Genomic DNA, 26,613 nt, shown 5'->3' on the forward strand with positions numbered 1-26,613 from the left:
TCAAAATCCAGCGGTTCAGTTTTTAGTTAAGGTCTGCATATCTTTAAATGCTTTGCTCCGATACCGTATAACCATTGTACCTGAATAAGTGTTTTAAACGCTAATACTTGACTCGGCAAATCATTAAGAATTCAGTTATCCTACAACTGTGATTAAAGTAATTGCCCGTTAATTACGTTCTCTGCCTCATTCTAGATCTTTGGACTTTCACATGCTTCCAAACAACAATATAAACTCGAGGAACGGCACCTCAACATTCAACTTGGGGAATGTCAGTATTCAGATGTTAATGTTAAATTCCGGAATTTCAGATAAACAGCCTGTCCAGTTCCTGCTGGAGCCGACAAGAAAGGTCACCCTGCACATGCCAAAACCTTGAGCACAAGCACAAAGTACAAGAGGAACTCAGCAGGTCAAGCAGCATTTGTGGAAGTAAATGGATTATTTCTGTCTGAAAAAAATCACCGCTACATTTTCTTCTACAGACGCTGTCTGACCCTTTTACTTCATCTAGCACTGTGTTTGACACAAACGTAAGAGACACCAGATGACAGGCACAAAAAGATGGGCTGACTCAGCGGCTCAGACAGCATCTCTGGAGAAAGTGAATATGTGACGCTTCGGGTCGAGACCCATCTCAAGACAGGAACAGCACTGTTCCTCCCTCCACTGATGTTTGCTGGCCAGCTTAGGATGCCCAGCATTTAGAAACAAAGAACTGCAGATGTCGGTTTACAAAGAGAGCTGGAATAACTGAGTGCGTCAGGCAGGATCTCTGGATAACAGCATCCCTGGAGAACATGCATAGGTGATATTTTGGGGTTGGGAACCTTCTTCGTAATTATTCATCCAAGGAAACAGAATAAGTCTGTAGAAGGATGGTGGGGGTGGAGGGGGGTAAGGAGGGTGGGAGAGGAGAGAAGGAAGTGGGAAAGGATGGAGGGGAGAGGGGGGAAAGGAGGGAGAGGAGAGGGGATGGAGGGGAGAGGAGGGGAGGGGAGGATGGAGGGGAGAGGAGGAGGGGGGGGTAGTGCAGAGGAATGGGGAAAGGAGAGGGCGGGCAGAGGAGAGGTGGGGAGGGGTAGAGGAGGGGATGGAACGAGAGAAGGGGAGGGGACGAGAGGAGGGGAGGGGGCGAGAGTAAAGGGAAGAGAGGAAGGGGGGAGAGGAAAGGGGAGAGAGGAAGGGGGAGAGAGGAATGGGGAGAGAGGAAGGGGAGGCGGGGGAGAAGAGGGAGGGGGAGAGAGACACAGATAGAGAGTGTGTGTGTAGCGCGTTGGGGGGGGGGGGTGTCCTGCTCATTGAAGAAAGTGTTCCATAGAACTGAAAAATCATGAACCAGTCATGTTTCAAATCGCGGAGAAGGAATGCGGAAGGAACGTGGAGAATGCGATTGGATGAAGGACGCTGTTGATCAGGTAAGTTACTTTTAAACTCGGCAGTTTGAAGAAGGGTCTCAAACCGAAACGTTACCCATTCATTTTCTCCAGTATGCTGCCTGTCCCACTGGGTTACTACAGCTTTTTGTGTCTATTTTCGGCAGTTTCTGCTGCGTCAGAGTAACATGTAAAAGCCTGAAACAGAACAGTGGCGTGACCTGTTTACAGCGAACACACGTTTAGTCGGTTTGCTCCGTGAGGGCAGCATAGTGGAGAAGCTGATAGAGCTGCTGCCTCACAGCGCCACTGTCCGGGGTTCGTGCCTGCCCTCGGGTGCCGTATGTGCAGCGTTTACACATTCTCCCAGTGTCTGCGTGAGTTTTCTTCCATATCCGAAAGCCGGGTTTGTGTAAAGATAGCTCTGAAAAAATCAGCGACTGTATCCATTCAGGCTTGTTATAACGATCGTTTTATACAGTGGAATCCCTTTTTTACCAGTTACTAGAAAAATAGTCCTAGAGTGTCCCGGGTCAGTCCGAGTCCAGACTTCATGTTCAAACACAGCTTTACAGTGTGCACCTGAGTTACTATTTAATGCACCATTTTACGCAAGGTCGTTAAAAAGTTACAGGGGCCTTTGATTCACTTCAGCTCGGCGCCCAATTTTTGCAGTTTGATCGCAAAAAGATGATCTTCGAGCGTTTTAAAAAATTATCGAGGGTTGAATGAACTCACTGGAACATTGCAAATAAAATAACTTTTCTCGGTGGAAGCTGCAAACCGATCGGTGTGCATTTAATGTAATTCAACTGATTACTTCTAATGCAACTGACTCCTCATGGGAACGCGTGTATTTAGGTAAAGACTTGTGTACACGCCATGTTTACAGCTCGCAAGTTCCAGCTTATGAACCCGCTACATATCCCGACATGTGTTGGGTGGCGCCGTACCTGAGTGGGGCGTTGAGGTGTTGCACTACGATTCGTTACAAAACCGCCCCTCAAGTTGCCCTCATCTGTTGCGAGGTTTCACATGCTGGATTTTGATCTAGAATCTTTGATTCTGCCCGCAGGGAGACCGGTGTTGTTTTATCTGGAAGTTGAATGTATTGCACCACCGGCCACAGCCGACAGTATCGCAACTGGGGGCGTTCCGTGGCCGGCAGCGCTGCTGTGCCAGTAAAATAGCCATACGGAATGCGTAGGAAGCAACTGCAGATGTTGGTTTAAAGAGAAGGTAGACACACAAAGTTGGAGTAACTCAGCGGGACAGACAGCATCTCTGGAGATAAGGTATGTGACATTTCGGGTCGAGACCCTTCTTCAAACTTCGCACCACATATTTGGGTGTTTTTCCTACATATTTTAAATTTATTTTCATTGGATTTGAATTTGAAGCACCGAAACAGGCCCTTCGGCCCATATCGTCAATGTTGACCAAGATGCCAATCTGCCTGGCCGAGTTTGACCCATATTCCTCTAATCTGTTCCTATTCGCGTCCCTGTCCAAATCTTTTTTTTAAATGTTGTCACATTCACAGCCTCAACCACCTCCTCTGGCAGATGGTTCCAAATATCCACCATCTTCTGAAAAACCTGCCCCTCGGGTTCCTATTAAATATTTCTCTTCCTATCTTAAATCTATATCCCCTGGTTCTTGTAAAAACAAGGAACTGCAGATGCTGGTTAATACCACAGATAGACTCAAAGTGCTGGAGTAAGTCACCTGGTCGGCCAGCATCCCTGGAGAAGGTACCCGAGCAGGTAGTTGAGGCAGGGACTATCCCAACTTTTAAGAAAGTTAGACAGATACATGGATAGCACAGCTTTGAAGGGATGTGGAACAAACGTGGGCCACTGGGACTAATGTGGCTGGAACATGTTGGCCCGTGTGGGCAAGATGGGCCGAAGAGCCTGTTTCCATGCAATATCACTCTATGATTATAAACTGCTGGGTCCCCTAGCTACTGACCATTTTAACACGCCTTCACATTCCCCTATTGACCATTCTGTCTTGGGCCACCTCCATTGCCAGAGTGAGACAACTGGAAAAAAAAGCACCACATATAAAATAGAAACATAGAAACATAGACCATAAGTGCAGGAGGAGGCCATTCGGCCCTTCGAGCCAGCAGCTCCATTCATTGTGATCATGGCTGATGGAGTAGCATGCTTGGGTAGCATGCAACCCAATGGTATGAATATTGAATTTTCAAATTTTAGGTCACTAACATAAAACCGGCCTACTCAACCTCTCCCTCTTGGTCAAACTCTCTAGTTGTGGCAACATCCTCCTCGTAAATCCTCTCTGTCCTGGCAATATCCTCGTAAGTCATCTGTGCACCATTTCCAGCTTGACAACATATTTCCTGCAACATAGAACTGAACACCATATTCAAAATGTGGTCTCACAAACGTCTCATACAACTGCAACATGACCTAATTGATATACCCGAATGCTCTGACTGATGAAGGCCAATGAACCAAAAGCCATTTTGAACACCTTGACGATCTGCGACTCGTAATCTTGCCATTTATGTTCTCATCCAAATCATTGATATAAAAGACAACAGTAACAGGCCCAGCACCGAACCATGAGGCACACCGCTAGTCAAAGGCCGCCAGTTCGAGATCCTTCCACCGTTACCCTGCTTCCTTCCATGAAGCCAATTTTCTATTCATTCGGCAACCTCTCCTTTGTGTCACAGTCTGCCCTCTCCTCATTCTCATCCACTTCACCTCCCAGTACTTTTCCACCGGTCCCTCCTTCTCCTCACCTGCCTGCCTGCCACTCCCCTCTCATCAGCTCAACTCTCCTCACCTGTTGCACTCAGTTGCCTCTGATCACCAATTAACCCGGTATATAGACTCTCCTCACCGTTCACACAATGCCAGATTGTTCTCAGCATTCATGCAAGACTCTCCAGCGATTTCCCGACTGCCTGCACGGATTCGACTTCCTGCCTGGCTTCGACTCTCCTTTCGTCTGTCCCTCGCTGATTTGTTTGCATCGTGTGTTGGATCTCCTGGTTACCGGACCTTCCGCTACCCCGACTACGTCTCCTGCCTGCCCCTCTTCGGAACCCTCGCTCAATCCTGAGCCTCTGTGTGAGTACGGTGTACCCATTCCCGTGTTACGACTCTGTGTTACAGTATCGTAATAAAGTTCATTACCAACTATACCTGCCTGATTCTGTGCTGCTATTGGGTCCAAGCTATACGCGTTACACTTTGATCCCATGCAATCTAACCTTCCAGAGCAGCCGACTATGAGATATTCTAACAATGACAGACACAGCTATCTCAACTATATGATAGCTGCATTAAAGAGACTTATAAAAAAAGCTTTGAACACGGCACTTGGATATGTGTAGAACGGAGGGCTATGGATCATGTGCAGGCAGATGAAATTGGTTTACGTTGGCATCATTTTCAACACAGACATTGTGGGTCGAAGGGCCTGTTCCTGTGCTGTACCTTTCTGTGTTCGATGTCCACTTCCTCACAACTGCTTAAGATAATTAACCTATTTTATTCCCTCAATTCCACTCTCCCCATTGTATCTCTAGTGATGGTGAAACTTTTCTCGTGGGGAGGAAGAAAATTGCCATGCGTTGGGGCAAGATGGCGGGTGCAGAGAAGCTTTGCAAGGATGTTGCCAGGACTCGAGGACCTGAGCTATAGTGCGACGTTGAGCAGGCTAGATCTCTCTTCCTTGGAGCGCAGGAGGCTGAGGGGTAATCCTTTCGAAGAACACACAATCAAGAAATAAATTAGCAAAGCTAAAAGAAGACATGAGGTTGCTTTGGCAAGTAAGGTGAAAGTAAATCCAAAGGGTTTCTACAGCTATATTAATAGCAAAAGGATAACGAGGGATAAAATTGGTCCATTGGAGAGACAGAGTGGACAGCTATCTGCAGAGCCAAAAGAGATGGGGGAGATATTGAACAATTTATTTTCTTCGGTCTTCAGCAAGGAGAAGGATATTGAATTATGTGAGGTAAGGGAAACTAGTAGAGTAGCAATGGATACTATGAGTTTCAAAGTAAAAGAAGTACTGACACTTTTGAAAAATATAAAAGTGGATAAGTCTCCAGGTCCCGACAGGATATTCCATAGGACATTGAGGGAAGTTAGTGTAGAAATAGCCGAGGCTATGACAGAAATATTTCAAATGTCATTAGAAACGGAATAGTCCCCGAGGATTGGCGTACTGCGCATGTTGTTCCATTGTTTAAAAAGGGTTCTAAGAGTAAACCTAGCAATTATAGGCCTGTTAGTTTGACTTCAGTGGTGGGCAAATTAATGGAAAAGATACTTAGAGATAATATATATAAGCATCTGGATAAACAAGGTCTGATTAGGAACTATGCGTGGATTTGTGCCTGGAAGGTCATGTTTGACTAATCGTCTTGAATTTTTTGAAGAGGTTACTAGGGAAGTTGACGAGGGTAAAGCAGTGGATGTTGTCTATATGGACTTCAGTAAGGCCTTTGACAAGGTTCCTCGTGGAAGGTTGGTTAAGAAGGTTCAACTGTTGGGTATAAATGCAGGAGTAGCAAGATGGATTCAACAGTGGCTGAATGGGAGAAGCCAGAGGGTAATGGTGGATGGTTGTTTGTCGGGTTGGAGGCAGGTGACTAGTGGGGTACCTCAGGGATCGGTGTTGGGTCCTTTGTTGTTTGTCATGTACATCAATGATCTGGATGAAGGTGTGGTAAATTGGATTAGTAAGTATGCAGATGATACCAAGATAGGGGGTGTTGTGGATCATGTAGAGGATTTCCAAAGTCTACAGAGTGATGTAGGCCATTTGGAAGAATGGGCTGAAAGATGGCAGATGGAGTTTAATGCTGATAAATGTGAGGTGCTACACCTTGGCAGGACAAATCAAAATAGGACGTACATGGTAAATGGTAGGGAATTGAAGAATACAGTTGAACAGAGGGATCTGGGAATAACCGTGCATATTTCCTTGAAGGTGGAATCTCATATAGATAGGGTGATAAAGAGAGCTTTTAGTATGCTAGCCTTTATAAATCAGAGCATTGAGTATAGAAGCTGGGATGTAATGTTAAAATTGTACAAGGCATTGGTGAGACCAAATCTGGAGTATGGTGTACAATTTTGGTTACCCAATTATAGGAAGGATGTCAACAAAATAGAGAGAGTACAGAGGAGATTTACTAGAATGTTGCCTGGGTTTAAACAACTAAGTTACAGAGAAAGGTTGAATAAGTTAGGTCTTTATTCTCTGGAGCGCAGAAGGTTAAAGGGGGACTTGATAGATGTCTTTAAAATGATGAGAGGGATAGACAGTGTTGATGTGGACCAGCTTTTCCCTTTGAGAATAGGCAAGATTCATACAAGAGGACGTGACTTCAGAATTAAGGGACAGAAGTTTAGGGGTAACATGAGGGGGAACTTCTTTACTCAGAGAGTGGTAGCGGTGTGGAATGAGCTTCCAGTGGAAGTGGTGGAGGCAGGTTCGTTTGTATCATTTAAAAATAAATTGGATAGACATATGGATGAGAAGGGAATGGAGGGTTATGGTATGAGTGCAGGCAGGTAGGACTAAGGGAAAAAAGTTGTTCGGCACGGACTTGTAGGGCCGAGATGGCCTGTTTCCGTGCTGTAATTGTTATGTGACCATATAATAGAGGAATAGATTGGGTAGATGCACAGTCTCTTCCCCAGACTAGGGGAATCGAGAACCAGAGGATATAGATTTAAGGTGAGGGGGGAAAGTTTAATTGGGAACCAGAGGGGTACAATTTTCATACAATGGGTGGTGGATGTCTGGAACGAGCTGCCAGAGGAGGTAGTTGTGGCCGGCACCATCACAATGTTTAAAACACATTGGATGTCTGCAATGAAGCAGAGGAGAATCATACTGTACCTTTGCTTATGGAAAGACCGTTCTGAACGTTGATAATGGAGACATTCCAGCCAGTTTCATCAACCACGCACTCCCCCATACAGTTCCCATCTGTCCACCCTACCTCCCTTATTTGGGGCTCCGTGACAGCCATGCGTGTATGTTCTCTTATCTAACTGTGTATGTACGGGAAGGAATAAGGTCATATGGCCATCAGTGATATGAGGAAAATTAGGCCATTCATGTCTACTCCCTCGTTAAATCATGTTTGATGTATCTCTCCCTCCTAACCCATTTCCTGCCTTCTCCCCATAACCCCTGACACCCGTACTAATCAAGAATCAATCTATCTCCGCCTTAAAAATATGATTTTTCTTTGCCTCCACAGAATTTTGTGGCAAAGAATTCCACAGATTCACCACGCTCTAAATACATTAATCCTCCCCATTTCCTTCCTAAAGGAATGTTCTTTAAGTCTAAGGCTATGACCTCAAGTCAACGACTCACCTACTAGTGGAAACATCCTCTCCTGAGCCACTCAATACAAGCCTTTCACTATATGGTAAGTTTCAACGAGGTCACACATTTTATACCTCAGTACAATCAAACGCTCATCACATGCTGACCGATTCATTCCTGGGCTCATTCTTGTAACCTCATCTGGACTCTCTCCAGAGCCAGCACATCCTTCCTTCCTTAGATATGGTGCCCAAAAATGCTCACAATATTCCAAATGCGGCTTGACCAGCGCGTTATAGAGCCTCACCATTACATCCCTGTTTTGTATTCTAGCCATCTTTAAATAAATGTATTGAATCTTTATAAGATTCTATGAATGGTAGGTTATGTCTGTGAAGAGTGATTGAGTAGACCTCTACATTTTCTTAAATTAAAAAAAATACATGATCGCTGTGGAACGTTTTGAAGGTGCTCGTTTGGTTGTTTGTAGGGTATTTGTTTCCTGTGGCAGAGCACCCCAGACCCATTCAGACAGAGTGTTAGAAAATTGGGCAGGGCATTTACGACTTAGATAAGAAAACAATCGTTTGTCCTTGTAAGATGCAACGGAGAGAGAGACAAAGTCTTCAGATTCTCTACCTGGAAGTTCAGGCCTTGTTTATTCCTAAAAGGGATTTGAAGATGTATGTGCCCTAAGAAATGATAACACATGGACAGCAGGATAGAAAATGGTGCACAGGCGGAACAGTTATTTTTGATCGATAGTGAGCAGTCTTGGTATTAGTCGTGGATTACTATTGTCTCATGTATCGAGATACTGTTTCGCAAATTGTCCAGGGGTGTATTATAGACCGCCAAATGGGGAGCGAGAATCGGAAGAGCAAATATGTAAGGAGATAGCAGATATTAGTAATAATCACAAGATAGTGATTGTGGGAGAATTCAATTTTCCACACATAGACTGGGAAACATATTCTGTAAATGGGCTGGATGGTTTGGAGTTTGTAAAATGAGTGCAGGATAGTTTTTGCAGCAATACATAAAGGTACCTACTAGAGAAGGGGCATTGCTGGACCTCCGATAAGGAAATAAGACAGGTCAGGTGGCGGAGGTATGCGTTGGGGAGCACTTCTGGTCCAGTGATCACAATACCATTAGTTTCAATATAATTATGGAGACGGTCAGAACTGGAACTAGGGTTGAGATTTTTGATTGGAGAAAGGCAAACTTTGATGAGATGCGAAAGGATTTAAAACGAGTGAATTGGGTCATTTTGTTTTATGGGAAGGATGTACAAGAGAAATGGTGAACATTTAAAGGGGACATTTTAAGAGTACAGAATCTTTATGTCCCTGTTCGGTTGAAAGGACATAGTAAAAATTGGAAAGAGCCATGGTTTTCAAGGGGAATTGGACACTTGGTTCGGAAAAAGAGAGAGATCTACAACTATTATAGGGAGCATGGAGTAAACGAGGTGCTTGAGGAGTATAAAGAATGTAAAAAGAATCTTAAGAAAGAAATTAGAAAAGCTAAAAGAAGATATGAGGTTGCTTTGGCAAGTAAACTGAAAGTAAATCCAAAGGGTTTCTACAGCTATATTAAAAAGCAAAATGATAACGAGGGATAAAATTGGTCTATTAGAGAGACAGAGTGGACAGCTATCTGCAGAGCCAAAAGAGTTGGGGGAGATATTGAACAATTATTTTCTTCGGTATTCACAAATGATATTGAATTATGTGAGGTAACGGAAACAAGTAGTGTGGCTATGGAAACTATGAGATTCAATGAAGAAGAAGTACTGACACTTTTGAAAAATATAAAAGTGGATAAGTCTCCAGGTCCCGACAGGATATTCCCTGGGAAATTGAGGGAAGTTAGTGTAGAAATAGCAAGGGCTATGACAGAAATATTTCAAATGTCATTAGAAACGGGAACAGTGCCGGAGGATTGGCGTATTGCGCATGTTGTTCCATTGTTTAAAAAGGGTTCTAAGAGTAAACCCAGCATTTATAGACCTGTTAGTTTGATTTCAGTGGTGGGCAAAATTAATGGAAATTATACTTAGAGATAATATATATATAAGCATCTGGATAAACAGGGTGTGACTAGGAACAGTCAACGGATTTGTGCCTGGAAGGTCATGTTTGACTAATCTTGAATTTTTTGAAGAGGTTACTAAGGAAATCGATGAGGGTAATTCTGTGGATGTTGTTTATATGGACTTTTGTAAGGCCTTTGACAAGGTTCCTCATGGAAGGTTGGTTAAGAAGTTTCAATTGTTGGATATTAATGCAGGAGAAGCAAGATGGATTCAACAGAGGCTGAATGGGAGATGCCAGAGAGTAATGGTGGATGGTTGTTTATCAGGTGAGAGGCCGGTGACTAGTGGGGTGCCTCGGAGATCTGTGTTGGGTCCACTGTTGTTTGTCATGTACATCAATGATCTGGATGATGGTGTGGTAAATTGGATTAGTAAGTATGCAGATGATACTAAGATAGGTGTTGTTGTTGATAATGAAGTAGCTTTCCAAAGTCTACAGAGAGATTTAGGCCATTTGGAAGAATGGGCTGAAAGATGGCAGATTGAGTTTAAGGCTGATAAGTGTGAGGTGCTACATCTTGGCAGGACAAATCAAAATAGGACGTTCATGGTAAATGGTAGCGAATTGAGGAATGCAGTTGAACAGAGGGATCTAGGAATAACTGTGCATAGTTGCCTGGAGGTGGAATCGCATGTAGATAGGGTAGTAAAGAAAGCTTTTGGTGTGTTAGCCTTTATAAATCAGAGCATTTCGTATAGAAGTTGGGATGTAATGTTAAAATTGTACAAGGCATTGGTGAGGCCAATTCTGGAGTATGGTGTACAATTTTGGTCGCCCAATTATAGGAAGGATGTCAACAAAATAGAGAGAGTACAGAGGAGATTTACTAGAATGTTGCCTGGGTTTCAGCAACTAAGTTACAGAGAAAGGTTGAATAAGTTAGGTCTTTGTTCTTTGGAGCGCAGAATGTTAAGGGGGGGGGGACTTGATAGAGGTATTTAAAATGATGAGAGGGAAAGACAGATTTGGCGTGGATAATCTGTTCCCATTGAGAGTAGGGAAGATTCAAACAAGAGGACATGACTTCAGAATTAAGGGACAGAAGTTTACAGGTAACATGAGGGGGAACTTCTTTACTCAGAGCGTGGTAGCTGTGTGGAATGAGCTTCCAGTGGAAGTGCTGGAGGCAGGTTCGATTTTATCATTTAAAAATAAATCGGATAGGTATATGGTTGGGAAAGGAATGGAGGGTTATGGTCTGAGTGCAGGTAGATGGGACTACGGGGAAATAATTGTTCGGCATGGACTTGTAGGGCCGAGAGGGCCTCTTTTCCGTGCTGTAATTGTTATATCGTTTTATGGTTATACGTTACACGATTATAAGCACACCAGACATCCGTACAACGAATAATGCAAAAAAGAGAAAGCGATCTGAATTCAGAATATAACATTGCAGCCACAAATAAAGTGCAAATTGAAAATGAATGCCTCAAGGGGCATAACAAGGAAGATTGGAAGATCTAAACTATATCCTGATCTTATAGGAGAACAGTTCAGCAATATGATAACAACCGGGATGAAGATGTCCTTGAATCAGATGATCTGTTGTTTCAAGCTTTTATAACATCAGCGCCATGGGAGAGAGTAGAAGAGGTAATGACCAGGGTGTGTGGGTCTTTACTATAGCAGCCGGTAGTGTAGGTGGAATTAATGTTGGGGCGGCTAGTCTGCATGATGAACTGGGTTGTGTGGTGGACTGGTATGTGTCATGGACTGGACTGCGTGATGGACTGGTCTGTGTGATGGACTGGGCTGTGTGATGGACTGGGCTGTGTGATGGACTGGGCTGTGTGATGGACGTGGCTGTGTGATGGACGTGGCTGTGTGGTGGACTGGTCTGTGTGATTGGACTGGTCTGTGTGATGGACTGGGCTGTGTGATGAACTGGGCTGTGTGATGGACTGGTCTGTGTGATGGACTGGTCTGTGTGATGGTCTGGTCTGTGTGATGGTCTGGTCTGTGTGATGGACTGGTCTGTGTGATGGACTGGGCTGTGTGGTGGACTTGGCTGTGTGATAGACTGGTCTGTCATGGACTGGGCTGTGTGATGGACTGGGCTGTGTGATGTACTAGTCTGTGTGATGGACTGGGCTGTGTGATGGACTGGGTTGTGTGATGGACTTGGCTGTGTGATGGACTTGGCTGTGTGATGGACTTGGCTGTGTGATGGACTGGGCTGTGTGATGGACTGGTCTGTCATGGACTGGGCTGTCAGATGGACTGGGTTGTGTGATGGACTGGGCAGTGTGATGGACTGCGCTGTGTGATGGACTGCGCTGTGTGATGGACTGCGCTGTGTGATGGACTGGGCTGTGTGATGGACTGGGCTGTGTGATGGACTGGGCTGTGTGATGGACTGGGCTGTGTGATGGACTGGGCTGTGTGATGGACTGGGCTGTGTGATGGACTGGGCTGTGTGATGGACTGGGCTGTGTGATGGGCTGGGCTGTGTGACGGATTGGGCTGTGTGACGGATTGGGCTGTGTGACGGATTGGGCTGTGTGATGGACTGGGCTGTGTGATGGACTGGTCTGTGTGATGGACTGGGATGTGTGATGAACTGGACTGGACTGTGGTGGACTGGGCTGTGGTGGACTGGGCTGTGGTGGACTGGGCAGTGTGATGGACTGGGCTGTGTGATGGAGTGGGCAGTGTGATGGACTGGGCTGTTTGATGGACTGGGCTGTGTGATGGACTGGGCTGTGTGATGTAGTAGTCTGTGTGATGTACTAGTCTGTGTGATGGACTGGGCTGTGTGATGGACTGGGCTGTGTGATGGACTGGGCTGTGTGATGGAATTGGCTGTGTGATGGACTGGTCTGTCATGGATTGGGCTGTGTGATGGACTGGGTTGTGTGATGGACTGGGTTGTGTGATGGACTGGGCTGTGTGATGGACTGGGCTGTGTGATGGACTGGGCTGTGTGATGGACTGGGCTGTGTGATGGACTGGGCTGTGTGATGGACTGGGCTGTGTGATGGACTGGGATGTGTGATGGACTGACTGGGCTGTGTGATGGACTGGGCTGTGTGGTGGACTGGGCTGTGTGATGGACTGGGTTGTGTGATGAACTGGACTGGGCTGTGGTGGACTGGGCTGTGTGATGGACTGGGCTGTGTGATGGACTGGGCTGTGTGATGGACTGGGCTGTGTGATGGACTGGGCTGTGTGATGGACTGGACTGGGCTGTGTGATGGACTGGGCTGTGTGATGTACTGGGATGTGTGGTGGACTGGGCTGTGTGATGGACTGGGCTGTGTGATGGACTGGGATGTGTGATGGACTGGGATGCACCCACAACTCTCGACAATGTCTTCAGGTCTTGGGCAGCCCAGTTGCCAAACCCAACTGTGATGCACACTGAGAGGATGATTTTTTGGTGAATCTTGAGAATATCATTTGGTTGCTCCTATTCCTATGTTATCCCCATTCTAACCAGTCACACATATTTTATTTACCCTGCCCCATCATTTATTTATCTATCTACGACAGAGCCTTTAATCACAATATTGCTGCCTTCCTCTGTAGGCTTCAGAACAATTGAATAGCACTTTTGTCGGCTGTTATTGTACTGGTAGAGGGCATCACTTTGGTTCAACACTGACACCAGCATAAAATTATGTTCTCTTGCTGCCCTTGGAAGTCAATAAGTAGTCAGTCTTCTTTCAAGAGAGCGATGATACAACAAACAGGGATGTGATGCTGAGGCTTTATAAGGCACTGGTGAGGCCGAATTTTGAGTATTGTGAGCAATTTTAGTCACCATATCTGAGGAAGGATGGGCTGGCTCTGGACAGGGTCCAGACGAGGTTTACAAGAATGATCACATGAATGTGTGGGTTAACCTACGATGTACGTGTGACGGCACTGGGCCTGTACTCGTTTAGAAGAATGAGGGGGGTGGGGGGGGCATTGGAATGCACCGAATAGCGAAAGGCTTGGCTCAGGAGGAGAAGTTTCCTCTACTGGGACAGTCTCGGACTGGAGGTCATCGCCTCAGAATTAAAGTATGTTCCTTTATGAAGGAGACGTGAAGACATTTTTTTAGTCAGAGCGTAATGAATCTGTGAAATTCAGTCACAGAAGGCTGTGGAGGCCAAGTCAATTGACATGTTTAACGCAGAAATAGATAGATTCTTGAAAAGAAGGGTGTCAAGGGTTATGGTGGAAACGCAGGAGAATGAGGTTTGGAGGGAGAGATAACTCGCCCTTGACTGGATGGCGGAGATAACTTGGTGGGCCGAATGGCCTAATTCCGCTCCTATTACTGATGACATGACCTTATGAAGTCGTCGCTTGACCCTGAATCAGGCATCTCTTGATTGAGCCAGAGGATCTGAAGAACAGGTCTGTTTACTGAAATAATATAAATGGAAGTGATGAAGAGAGGCAGGCACAGAGGAAGAGAGGCAGTGTTTACACGGGTAAAGTAAGTAACGGGGGATAGATAAACCCGGGACTCCGGTTCACGTCTCCGGGTCTACGCAGCGCAGGGGTGAGCCCGGAACTGCCCAGATTAATCCTGTTTATTGCAGTCACTCGGATCAATGACCGTGCGCGGACCTGACTGTTCATTCAAATGGAAAGAACTGGAGATGTTTGTGAGTTGGAGTTTGCGGAACTGTGATGTAATTTATGGTCCCAGTGGAGCAGGATTACGTATAAATCAGGCTGCACGGTGAATCTCTTCAGTGTGGTGTCTGTACCTTTTGTCATAACGAGATCTTACTCCTATCCCCCATAAAATGCAGGAAAGAGAGGCGACTGATGCGACCATTATTTGCTACCTGATTCTTGCAATTGTCGGTATCCAAGGTGAGTTGCCACCTCCGTCGCTTTACTTCTAATTATCTGTATTCCTAAGGAGTAGATACTCCTCTTTTGAGTTTCAGTCTCGTTTCTTGTCACGTGTAGCGAGGAACAGTAAAATGCCTTTCCTGCGAGCCAATCAGTCAGCTGAATGATTCCGTACAGTTACGGAATATGCTTCATCGCATGATTACAGCCGAGCCATCCACAGTGTACAAATACACGATACAGATAATAACATGAATTACGTTTAGTGCAAGATAAAGTCTAGTAAAGTCCGATCAAAGATATGTAGAGGGAGGAACTACAGATGCGGATTTAAACCGAAGTCAGACTCGAAAATCTGAAGTAAATAGGCGGGTCTGGCAGCATCTGTGGAGAAAAGGAATAGGTGACATTTTCGGATCGAGACCCTTCTTCAGACTGAGTCAGGGGGAAATGGAACGAGAGATATATAGAAGATATTTAGGACAAATGAATGGAACGAATGCCCGTTTGTTTTCTCCAGAGATGCTGTCTGTGTGATCAAAGATAGCCCGAGGGTCTCCAATGAGGTAGAAAGTACCTATGAAGCTGCAACCTGACTCTTAGACCCAATGCCCGATCGATGAAGGCAACTGGTCTGTTGTTGAATATCCAACATAACCCTTGATTCTGAATTAATTCCCCTTCACACCGCCAACGATGTCAGTCCTGCAATATTGACTAGGCAGTTACAATGTTTCCGGTTAGGTTATTCCCAGCATTCCTGTGACCAAAGACACGTTCTCGATGCTAGGGGGTTCTCTCTGGTAATTAGTTGCCTTGTCATCTTGTTACAGCAAACGTTCTCTCTCTCGTGGTCCTGTCCCGGAGAATGTGCGGCCTCTCCAAAGTGGTCATCCGTTACATGCTAACTATGGCAGTGGCAGACACAATGGTTTGTATATTTAATGTCATAGTGGGGAACGTCCTCAGCTATCATTTTCCGGCTTCATTCCTGGCATACACCTGTACATGTCGGCTTACATCCTTTATACAAATATCCTGCGTGCAATTCTCCGTCTGGTCCACACAGTGTCATTCACAGTCGACCGCTTCTTCGCCATTTGTTGCAAGAAATTAAAACTAACATACTGCACCGAGAGAACCGCCGCAGTGATTCTAACGACAGTGTGTTTGTGTAGCTTTTTGATCCATATTCCAGTTTATTTTCGTTATGAGTCCAGCTATATTGCCGGTGATATACGATGGGGCTGCCGTACAGTTACGGAATATGCTTCATCGACCGCATGGAAGACGTACAAATGGTTCTCCAAACTTTTGGTACCACTGCTGCCACTGCTGCTGGTACTGCTGTTAAATTCAATGACCGTCAGGCACATTGTACAGGTCAGTCGAATTCGCAGCGCCCTGAAGCGCTGCGTGGACGGTAATATCAGTGATTCCGAGATCAGAAACCAGAGGACGTCAATTATTCTGTTACTTGCCATCTCGGAGAGCTTCACTGCGTTGTGGACTCCGGTTATGATACTCGACTTGTGTTTCGAAGTCACGAAGAGTTTTGCAGTCAACGCCCCGAGAACCCGTTATCTTGCGATTAGAATATCGCTTCTGCTAATGTATTTGAGTTCCTGCACAAACACTTGTATTTATGCACTTGTCCAGAGGAGGTTCCGGGAGGAAGCGAAGAAAGTGATAGCAAATCCATTTATTGTTATTGTCCGTTTAAAAAAAAAAAAAATTAGACCGTTGAATGGAATCTCGTTGCCTGATTTATTGCTTTATCAGCCGTGTAACTGCCCTTTCCATTCTCTTAGCGACTTATCTGTCATTGGCCTCCTTCGTTGCCAGAGAAAGGCCACACGCAAACTGGAGGAACAGCACCTCATATTCTGCTGAGTTAGCCTAGCATCCAATGGTATGAAGATTGATGCGTAGCAAGGAACTGCAGATGCGCGTTCAAACCTAAGATAGACACAACATGCTGGAGTAACTCAGCGGGCCAGGCAGCATATCTGCTGAGAAGGTATCGGAAACGTTACCCTTTCCTTCTCTCCAGAGATGCTGCTTGTCCCGCTGAGTTACTCCCGCATTTTGTGTCCAACTTCGGTATGCAGATTGATTGTTCCAATTTTAACTAGTATCCCCCTCTCTTTCATGTGCCCCTAACCCGATACGACACCCGTTCGTCCCACTACCCCCACCCACCCCATGTCCCTTCCATCAACGTCCCTCCCTCTGGTTTTACATTTCGCACCTCTTCTTTCCACACCTAACAGAATTTTGTCTCCTTTTCATCTTAAGCCGTTTTCATTATTTGCAACCACCTGCCAATAGTCCTTCCCCTCACCCGAATCCACGCAATACTGGTGTTGGGAGGAACTGCAGAAGCTAGTTTCTAACGAAGATAACATAAAGTGCTGGAGTAACTCTGCGGGTCAGGCAACATCTCTGAAGAAACAAATATGTGACGTTTCGGCTCGGAACTTTTCTTCAGACTGAGAGAAACGTCACCTATTCATTTTGTTCAGAGATGCTGCCTGAGCCGCCGAGTTACTCCAGCACCTTATGTCTATCCACCTATTACTTGCCAGGATTTATTCCGGCCCTACGTCTCTTTTGCAGCATTCTGCCCCTACTACAATCAGAATGAAAGGGGGCTCGACCGAAATCGTAATGCTGCCTGCCTGACCCACTGTGTTCCTTCAGCGCGTTGTATTCCGATCCAACATCGTGTTGCTGGTTTAACGGTGAATATATGGATGACCGGCCAGTGTCAGGTTCCAAACAATGGAACGTAATGTTCAATATAGTTTCATCCATTTTGCCCTGTTAATCAAACGGGTTAAACTTAAACAGAAAAACCTTGAAATACTCAGCAGGTCGGGCGGGTTGCGAAACAGAGCCAATATTCCAGGTTGAAAGCCCACACCAAATATTACCGGTAAGAGAGGTAGTAGGAAAATCCAAAACATGTCACGGTAGACGCTGAATGTCGAAAATAAGAACAATTTTGATCGAATTTATTTGTCCTAAAAGATTGAATCGGTTTCTATTTTCACAGATGCTGCCTGCACATCGACTATTTCCTGCATTTTCGGTTTAATTTTCCAAGTTTCAGCATTTGCAGATTGTTATTTAGATTGTCACTTTTCAAATGGCAGTAGTCCAATCTCAGTCCCCAGCGTTAAATATATGTTTCAATGAGATGACAATTTAGCGGGCTTTCTGTACTAATAGCAGAATCATTGAAATGTACAAAGAAAAAGCATAAAATGGAGATACACGGAACTAGAAGTGCCAGAATCTTGAGCAAAACATGAAGTGCTGGAGGAACTCAACGGGTCAGGCCACACAAATGGAGGGAATGGATAGACAAAGTTTCGGGTCGGGATAATTTTTCAGAATGGTGGTCCCAGCCAGCGGTTAGGGCTCTTCACCTGTTGAAATCTGAAGGGCACAATATTGTTTCTGAAACGTGGCGACTCTCTGTGTTCCATATCAGAAGTGTACTGTTACTAGAATAAATGGTTGAACATATTTATGTGTGCCTGTGGTTATGTATAACATGATTTTGCTGAATTGATAGTACAACAAATAATGTCACTGTATCTGCCTACTTGTGACAATAAAGTACCATGGAACCACTGAGTATCGGATCGCCATCATTTTTTGAGTGAATATAAGTATTTTTAATTATCCATTTTCTGCATTTGTATTGGGCTCTGGTAAGACCACATCTGGAGCATTGTGTACTGTTTTGGTCTCCTAATTTGAGGCAGGACATCCTTGTGATTGAGGCAGTGCAGCGTAGGTTCACGAAATTGATCCCCGGGATGGCGGGATTGTCATATGAGGAAAGATTGAAAAGACTAGGCCTGTATTCACTGGAGTTTAGAAGGATGAGGGGGATCTTATAGAAACATATCTTATAGAAACATATAAAATTATAAAAGCTAGACGCAGGAAAATGTTCCCAATGTTGGGCGAGTCCAGAACCAGGGGCCAGAGTCTTAGAATAAAGGGGATGTCATTTAAGACTGAGGTGAGAAAACACTTTTTCACCCAGAGAGTTGAAAATGTATGGAATTCCCTGCCACAGAAGGCAAAATCACTGGATGGATTTAAGAGAGCGTTAGAGCTCTAGGGGCTAGTGGGGTCAAGGGACATGGGGAGAAGGCAGGCACGGACGATCAGCCATGAACACAATGAATGGCGATGCTGGCTCGAAGGGCCGAATGGCCTCCTCCTGTAGCTATTTTCTATGTTTCTATGTGTCTATCTACCAACGACCTCACGTTATAGGGGCACAGCTGCATTTTCACTTTTTTGTTTTCCTCATAATGTGTTGTACTTAATAACGTTCCTATTTCACAGTCAACTTAAAATGGAATTACAAAAAGAACAAGAAATAGTGGCAACACTCGGCAGGTCAGACTACGAAACAAGAAATATAAATGATGTTACGGGACGAATGTCCTTGGTCATAACTGATAGGAGATGGGAATCACGCCAGAGAGAGGTGCATAACTTCTTTAAGACATGGGTAATACTGGGAAGAGCAGTTGCAATTAATTTAGGAAAGACGTGAAGCAGTGCAGAATCTGACGACGCCGCTACGAAATTCCAAACCATGCTGGTTTAATGTTGAAATGTACTAATAAGAATCGTGCAGGTGAACAATTGACACCTAACCGAGATGCAGAGAGCGGGAAACGGTAGCATTGTATTATTGTCTATCCATTGCAGTAAGTACTGGAAATGTGGTCTGGACAATAGAAGCTATTATCGCGTAGGGAAATGGATAGGGTGAATGCACAGTGTCTTTTACCCAGATTAGTGGAATTAAGAACCAGAGCAGATAGGTTTACGGTGAGAGAGGAAATATTTAATACGAAACTGAGAGGCAACTTTTACACCGAGACGCTGTTGCGTATATGGAACAATCTGCCAAAGGAGGTCGCAGAGGCAGGTACGAAACTGTAATGGGGCTTTTTCACGGGGCGAATTGACGCAAGATGTCACCAGAGTGAAGTGGGCGTGGTCCAGCACGAGTTTCGCACGATATAACGGGGGGTAGATAATGAGTTCCCACCGTACTCGGCATTTCTGTTATTTGTGCGAGTGACTTGTCCGTCTCACGAGCTTTCCCGTTAATCTTGAATGAACATCGTGAATTGTAGTGTTTTTAATCACGTGGCACAAATGATGTTACTTTGTTTTCACACACTATATTGGGTTTTTTCACACACTATATTCCTGCCTTGGTTGAATTGGCTCATTTGGGGACATGCCTATACTAAGTATTTTCGAGTACAGGATGGTGGTTATTTTCATTGACGCGCTGTATGCAACAGCCCACTATGTGCATGGAGAACGCTTGCGTGAAGGCAGAAGGGTGAGATTAATTAAAAAGAGAATTAAGAGGAAGTCTCACTGGGTGAAGCCCATCTTTCAACGGAGACCTCAATTAGGACAATATGATCAGCTGCTTAATGAGCTGCGCGAAGAGGATAAAAGTGCATTCACAAACTTTGTCAGAATTTCACCCGAGCTCTTTAATGAGCTGAAGAATAATCTGTTTTTTTTTAGACAAATGTTGTTTGGTGTGATGAACCTTCTCTCAATATGTGCAAGAAGTCGTCTTTTTATTTTGTCAAATAGTAATAAAGACTTTGTCTCACATTGACCGTGATGGTTGTCTTATTTTATTATCTACTGAGAGGTGAAACTTTCAAACGTTTAACCAGTCAGTAGACAGACAATAAATAGTAACAATTGAGCCATAAATGGTGTATACATGGTGAAGGGAACAACGCTGTGTGCAAGATAATGTTTAAAATCATGCGAGGAATCGATCGGGTAGATGCACAGTCTCTTGCCCAGAGTAGGCGAATCGAGGACCAGATTACATAGGTTTAAGGTGAAGGGGAAATGATTTAATATGGATCTGATTAAATACTGTCAGTAGTAAACCCGATCAAAAACAACATCAGGACGTCTATTAAACACCAGAGATCCCAGTAAACACCCAGCCGAGACTTATTACAGGTCTAGTGGAAAGACACAAAGCGCTGGAGCAACTCAGCGGGTCAGGCAGCATCGCTAGACAACATGGATAGATGATGTTTCGGGTCGGGACTCTTCTTCAGCGCTGAGTTACTCCCGCATATTGTGTCTTTCCAATGCAGATTAGCGTCTGCGATTCTTTGCTCCTGCATTACGGGGTCTATCTCGATTCCCGATAAAGTCTAAAACCCATCCTCCAGAGTTCTCAGCCCAGGGCGCCCATAAACAAGCCCTTAACTCCACACTGGGGACAGAGGCTGAGAGGTGTACAAAACCATGAGACGAACAGGCAGGGAAATAGACAGAGTCCAGGGTAATATATGTCCTTTGCCCACAGAGGGGATTCGAGGACCAGAGGGCATAGGTTCAAGGTGAGGGGGGAAGATCTAATAGGAATCTGAGTGAGGGGTAACATTTTCGCTCAAAGGGTGGTGGGTGTATGGAACAAGCTGCCAGAGGAGGTAGTTGAGGCTGGGTCCATCCCTACATTTAAGAAACATTTAGACAGGTACATGGATAATACAGGTTGGGAGGGATATGGACCAGACGCAGGCAGATGGGACTAGTTTCGATGGGACATTTTGGCCGGTATGGGCAAGTTGAGCCGAAGGGCCGGTTTCCACACTGTAACTCGATAAAGCCAGTGAGTATACCATATAACCATATAAACATATAACAATTACAGCACGGAAACAGGCCATCTCGACCCTTCTAGTCCGTGCCGAACACATAATCTCCCCAAGTCCCATATACCTGCGCTCAGACCATAACCCTCCATTCCTTTCCCATCCATATACCTATCCAATTTATTTTTAAATGATAAAAACGAACCTGCCTCCACCACCTTCACTGGAAGCTCATTCCACACAGCTACCACTCTCTGAGTAAAGAAGTCCCCCCTCATGTTACCCCTAAACTTCAGTCCCTTAATTCTCAAGACGATCTAAGATAGTCCGAGGGTATCGAATGAGGTAGATAGTAGTTCAGGAATGCTCTGTGGTTGGTGTTAGGATGGTTCAGTTACATAAGTGCTCAAATGTAGGCACCGTTTTCGCAGTGGAAGCTCCGAGACTGTGCAGCGGGCGATTGTCGTGTTGGCTGGGACTCCTGTTATCCATGCAGGGGATTGACCTCAGTCTGAAGAAGGCTCTCGACCCGAAACGCCACCCGTTCCTTCTCTCCAGAGTTGCTGCCTGTCCGGCTGTTGCTCCAAGCAACTGGTGTCTATCTTCAAAGGACTGACCACCGGGCTGGATGTCGGGGCTGGCGTGTTGCGTTTCACAGACCGAACTGTCCAATTAATGGTAACAGATGGGCACTGAGGGAAGCCCCCCCCTCTCTGTTTGTCTGCCCTTTCTTTAACTTCTGTGCCTCTATGCAAGTATCTCGCGAGCCATCCCAGACTGCCCATTTCTGCTCCCCCTCGTCTTTAATAACTACATTTCCCTAACAATTACTATCTTTGTTAGTTATAGGAGCAAAATTAGGCCATTCGGTCCATTAAGTCCACTCCGCCATTCAATCGCGGCTGATCTATCTCTCCCTCTCAACCACATTCTCTTGCCTTCTCCCCATAACCTCCTGACAGCCGCACTAATCAGGAATGTATCTATCTCTGCCCCTATTCTTCACCCTTTTGACAGTAGTTTTGTTTTATTGGAGACGCGGGAGACAGCGGATGCTGGAATACTGAGCAAAACACGAAATGCTGGAGGAACTCGGTGCATTTCTGTTTAAGAAGGAACTGCAGATGCTGGAAAATCGAAGGTACACAAAAATGCTGGAGAAACTCAGCGGGTGCAGCAGCATCTATGGAGCGAAGGAAGTAGGCAACGTTTCGGGCCGAAACGTTGCATATTTCCTTCGTTCCATAGATGCTGCTGCACCCGCTGAGTTTCTCCAGCATGTGTGTGTGTGGGTGGGAGTAGGGGGGAGGGGGGGGGGGGGGGATAAGGCAGCCTGAAGAAAGGGTCGCCTGTCCATTTCCCTCCGTAGATGCTGCCTGGCCCGCGGAGTTCCTACAGTCTTAGAAACTGCTTTAGACAAAAAGAGACAAAAACTGCTGGAGTAAAATAGATCAGCAAGTGAGGTACCTGAACACTCAAAAATGAAAAAGAATGAAAATGTGATTATTTCACCTCCCTTTAACTATTTTGTGTTTCAGCATGAGAGGGATTATAACATTAGAGACATTCATCTTGTAGTGATGTGTTAATGAAGAATTGCAGACATCAATCTGATAGTAAAACATATATTTATTTAACAATGAGGTAAAACAAGCACTGACAATCAAACTGCTCAGTTACTCACCGTTCGCAGGAGTTCCCACGGTACCCGCAAGAGATATTACGGATATCGCACGGATATCGCACTGGCCACTATGTTCATACAATGTTGCAATGCTTACCCACAAGTGTACAAATCACTCTTGGAGAAATTCAAACTTTCTTGAATTTTCTCCCGAGTGACCAAGGTACACGATTACCTGCCGTTAGCGCCACGGTGGTCCACCGTGGTCCACGAATGCCGTACTGTTATCGCACGAGGTTCCCACGATGTTAAACTCTGGTTCACTCTTGCGTCAAGTCGCCCCGTAAGACGGAACTGCATATGCTGATTTACAGCAAGATGCTGGAGTAACGCAATGGATCAGGCAGGCTTTGTGGAGAAAAAGCATAAGCGAGGTTTCGGATCGAGAACCATCTTCAGACTGGGAGACAGGGGAAATGGAAAGGAAAGATATAGCAAGTAAATAAAACGAATGAATGAATGATATATAGAAAGCAACGATGCTCAAGGAAATGTGGAACGCACAATGGTCCACTGTTGGTTGTGGGGTAGGTGATAACAAATTATACAGACTGTGAAGCTCAACAGGACGGCAGTGAAACTAGTACGACGGCTGTGTGGGTGCAACGGGTAGGGAAGGGATGCAAGGGGATACTTGAAGTTAGATATATTTATATTCATGCCGCTGGGTGGTAAGCTGCCGAAGCGAAATATCAGGTGCTTTTTCGCCAATCTGTATATGGCCGATAATGGACGAGGCCTGGAATAGAAAGGTCAATATGGGATTGGGAAGCGGAGTGAACGTATTTGGCAACCGGGAGGTCACGTATATCGAGGCTGTCTGAGCGAAGGTGCTCAGCAAAACGATCGGCGAGGCTGTGCTTGGTCTCGCCGATGTATAGGAATACACAGCTGAAACAACCGATACTGTAGATGATGATGCAGTACGTGCAAGTGAACCTCAACTTAGGTACAAGCCTCAAGTGAAAGGTTTGTCGGAATCCCTGGCCAGAATAGACGGAGGAGAGATTGGAACAGGTGTTATATCTTTTGCGGTTGCGGGGTAGGCGCCGGGGGTGGGGTTGTTTTTTTTGGGAAGAGATGAGTTAACCAGAGAGTTGCGAAGGGAATATGGAAACATATAAGTAGGTTCAAAAATATGCCATTCGGCCCTTCGAGCCAGCACCGGCAGTCAATATGATCATGGCTGATCATCCAAAATCAGTACCCCGTTCCTGCTTTCTCCCCATATCCCTTGATTCCGTTAGCCTAATAGCTATATTTACCTCTATCTAACATCCAATGAATTGTCCCCCACTGCCCTCTGTGGCAGAGAATACGATGGATTCACAACTCTCTGGGTGAAAAGGTTTTTCTACATCTCAGTCCAAAATGGCCTACCCCATATTCTTAAACTGTGACCCCTGGTTCTGCACTCACCCAACATCGGGAACATTTTTCCTGCATCTACCCTGTCCAATCCCTTAATAATGTCATATGTTTCTAAAAAAAAACCCTCTCATCCTTCTAAATTCCAGTGAACATAAGCCCTATCGACCCATGCTTTCATCATGCGTCATTTCCGCAATCCCGGGAATTAACCTTGTGAAACTACTCTGCACTCGCTCAATAGTCCTTCCTCAAATAAGGAGACCAAAAATGCACACAATACTGAAGCCGTGGTCTCACCAGGGCCCTGGACAACTGCAGTAGGACCTCCTTGCTCCTATACGCAAACCTTCTCACTGTAAAGGCAGATATACCATTTGCTTTCTTCACTGCCTGCTGCACCTGCATGCTTACTTTCAGTGACTGGTGTACATGGATACCCAGATCTCGTTGCACATCCCGTTTTCCTAATCTGACACCATTCAGATAATAATCTGCCTTCTTGTTCTTGCCACCAAAGTGCATAACTTCACATTTATCCTCATTACACTGCATCTGCGCACCCACCCTACCGATCCAAGTCACCCTGCAGCCTCATAGCAATCTCCTCACATCTCACACTGCCACTCAGTTGTTTGTCATCCACAAACTAGGAGATGTTACATTTAACATATTCACCCATAGAGTTGTAAATCTGTGGAGTTCTCTGTCACAGAAGGCAGCGGAGAATTCAATTGATGTTTTCAAGCGAGAGAGAGATTTAGCTCTTCAGTTTAAAGGAATCAAGGGTTATGGGGGGAAAAAGCAGGGACACGGTGTGATTTGGATGGTACCATAATGATATTGAATGGCAGTACCGGCTCGAAAGGCTGAATAGCCTACTCCTGCACCTATGTTATATGTTTATATGTAATTCCTTCATCTAAATCGTTAATAGTAGAGATTATATCATATGAATGGATAGAAACGCTTAGAATGATTTGGGCAAAACACGACCAAATGGACCCTGTTGAGATGGGATATCTTGATCGGCATGGACGAATTGGCTGAAAGGACTGTTTCCATGCTGTATGTCTTTATGGGTCTTGTTTCATGGTATTTAAATAGTCATACAGGCAGGATGTATTTGCTATTTTGTATGCATTATTGTGGAATTAAAGTAACTATATGTACAGAGTAATCGTATGGGTTGGAAACCGAGGGAGCAACCAAATAGAACAATGCCGCCAAGTAAGAATTGATTAATGAAAATCAATCTATCTGTATTAATTAGAAAAAACCCCATCGTGTTCATATCAAACAATTTAAATTCCAACGAAACATTGAATGGGCCGATATATGAACTATGGAGATACATGAACATAAAGAGTGTGGAATTATTCAATCAGATATAATAATGCATTTTTTTGCTCAGTATCATAGCAAGTAGTAATACACACCTGGCAGACAATTGTTCTAAATGGGGAGATAATTCAGAAATCGTAAGTTCAAGGGGGCTTTGAAGTGCCAGTACAGGATTCCAAAAAGGTTAACATCAGTAAAACCAATTAACTGATTGTAGACTTTGGAAGAGGAAGGAAGAGGACCCACAATCCTGTTTATATTAACGGGACGATGGTGGAGATAGTCAAAACATTTTAATTGCTGGGCGTGCGTATTTCCGAAGACCTTTCCTGGACCCAGCACACCAAATAAACACATCAACGCCTCTACCTCCCAAGAAGATCAAGGGACTTCGGTATGTCGAAGTCTTGAACTTCTACAGCTGTGCAGCAGAGAGCATATTGACTGGTCGCATAATGACCTGGTTCGGCAACTTGAGCGTCCAGGAGCGGAAAAAACTGCACAAAGTTGTGAACACTGCCCAGTCCATCACCGGCTCTGACATACCCACCATCGAAGGGATCTATCGGAGTCGCTGCGTCAAAAAAGGTAGCCAACATCATCAAAGACCCGCACCATCCTGACCACACACTCATTTCACCCCTGCCATCAGGAAGCAGCTCAGGAGTACACTAGAGGGTCGACCAAGATACGCGATTCCAAGATCAGACAGCTCGGGAGCGAGCTGCTCGATTTGGATTCGCGTCTAAGTCAGACCGTCGTGGACACGATCCTCTGGAGGGTATACCAGGAGAAGACGGACGCGCTGAAGGAGCTACAGTTGGAGCAATCTCGAGGCGCGTACGTGAGGTCGCGGATCCAATTGCTCCACGATTTGGACCGCGGTTCACCCTTCTTCTACTCGCTGGAGAAGT

The 26,613-nt window shown here is 45.2% G+C and overlaps 1 long non-coding RNA gene across 1 annotated transcript; it reads left to right on the forward strand.

Moving 5' to 3' along the window:
* Nucleotides 1-7,937: 7,937 nt before the first annotated feature.
* Nucleotides 7,938-18,001, forward strand: LOC116991288. Its single transcript, XR_004416736.1, has 3 exons — nt 7,938-8,034; nt 15,185-15,187; nt 17,990-18,001. It is a non-coding gene; the product is annotated as an uncharacterized LOC116991288 (long non-coding RNA).
* The last annotated feature ends 8,612 nt before the right edge of the window (nt 18,002-26,613 follow it).

The sequence above is a fragment of the Amblyraja radiata genome, chromosome 33 (genome assembly GCF_010909765.2).
Source record: "Amblyraja radiata isolate CabotCenter1 chromosome 33, sAmbRad1.1.pri, whole genome shotgun sequence".
NCBI classification, from domain to species: domain Eukaryota; kingdom Metazoa; phylum Chordata; class Chondrichthyes; order Rajiformes; family Rajidae; genus Amblyraja; species Amblyraja radiata.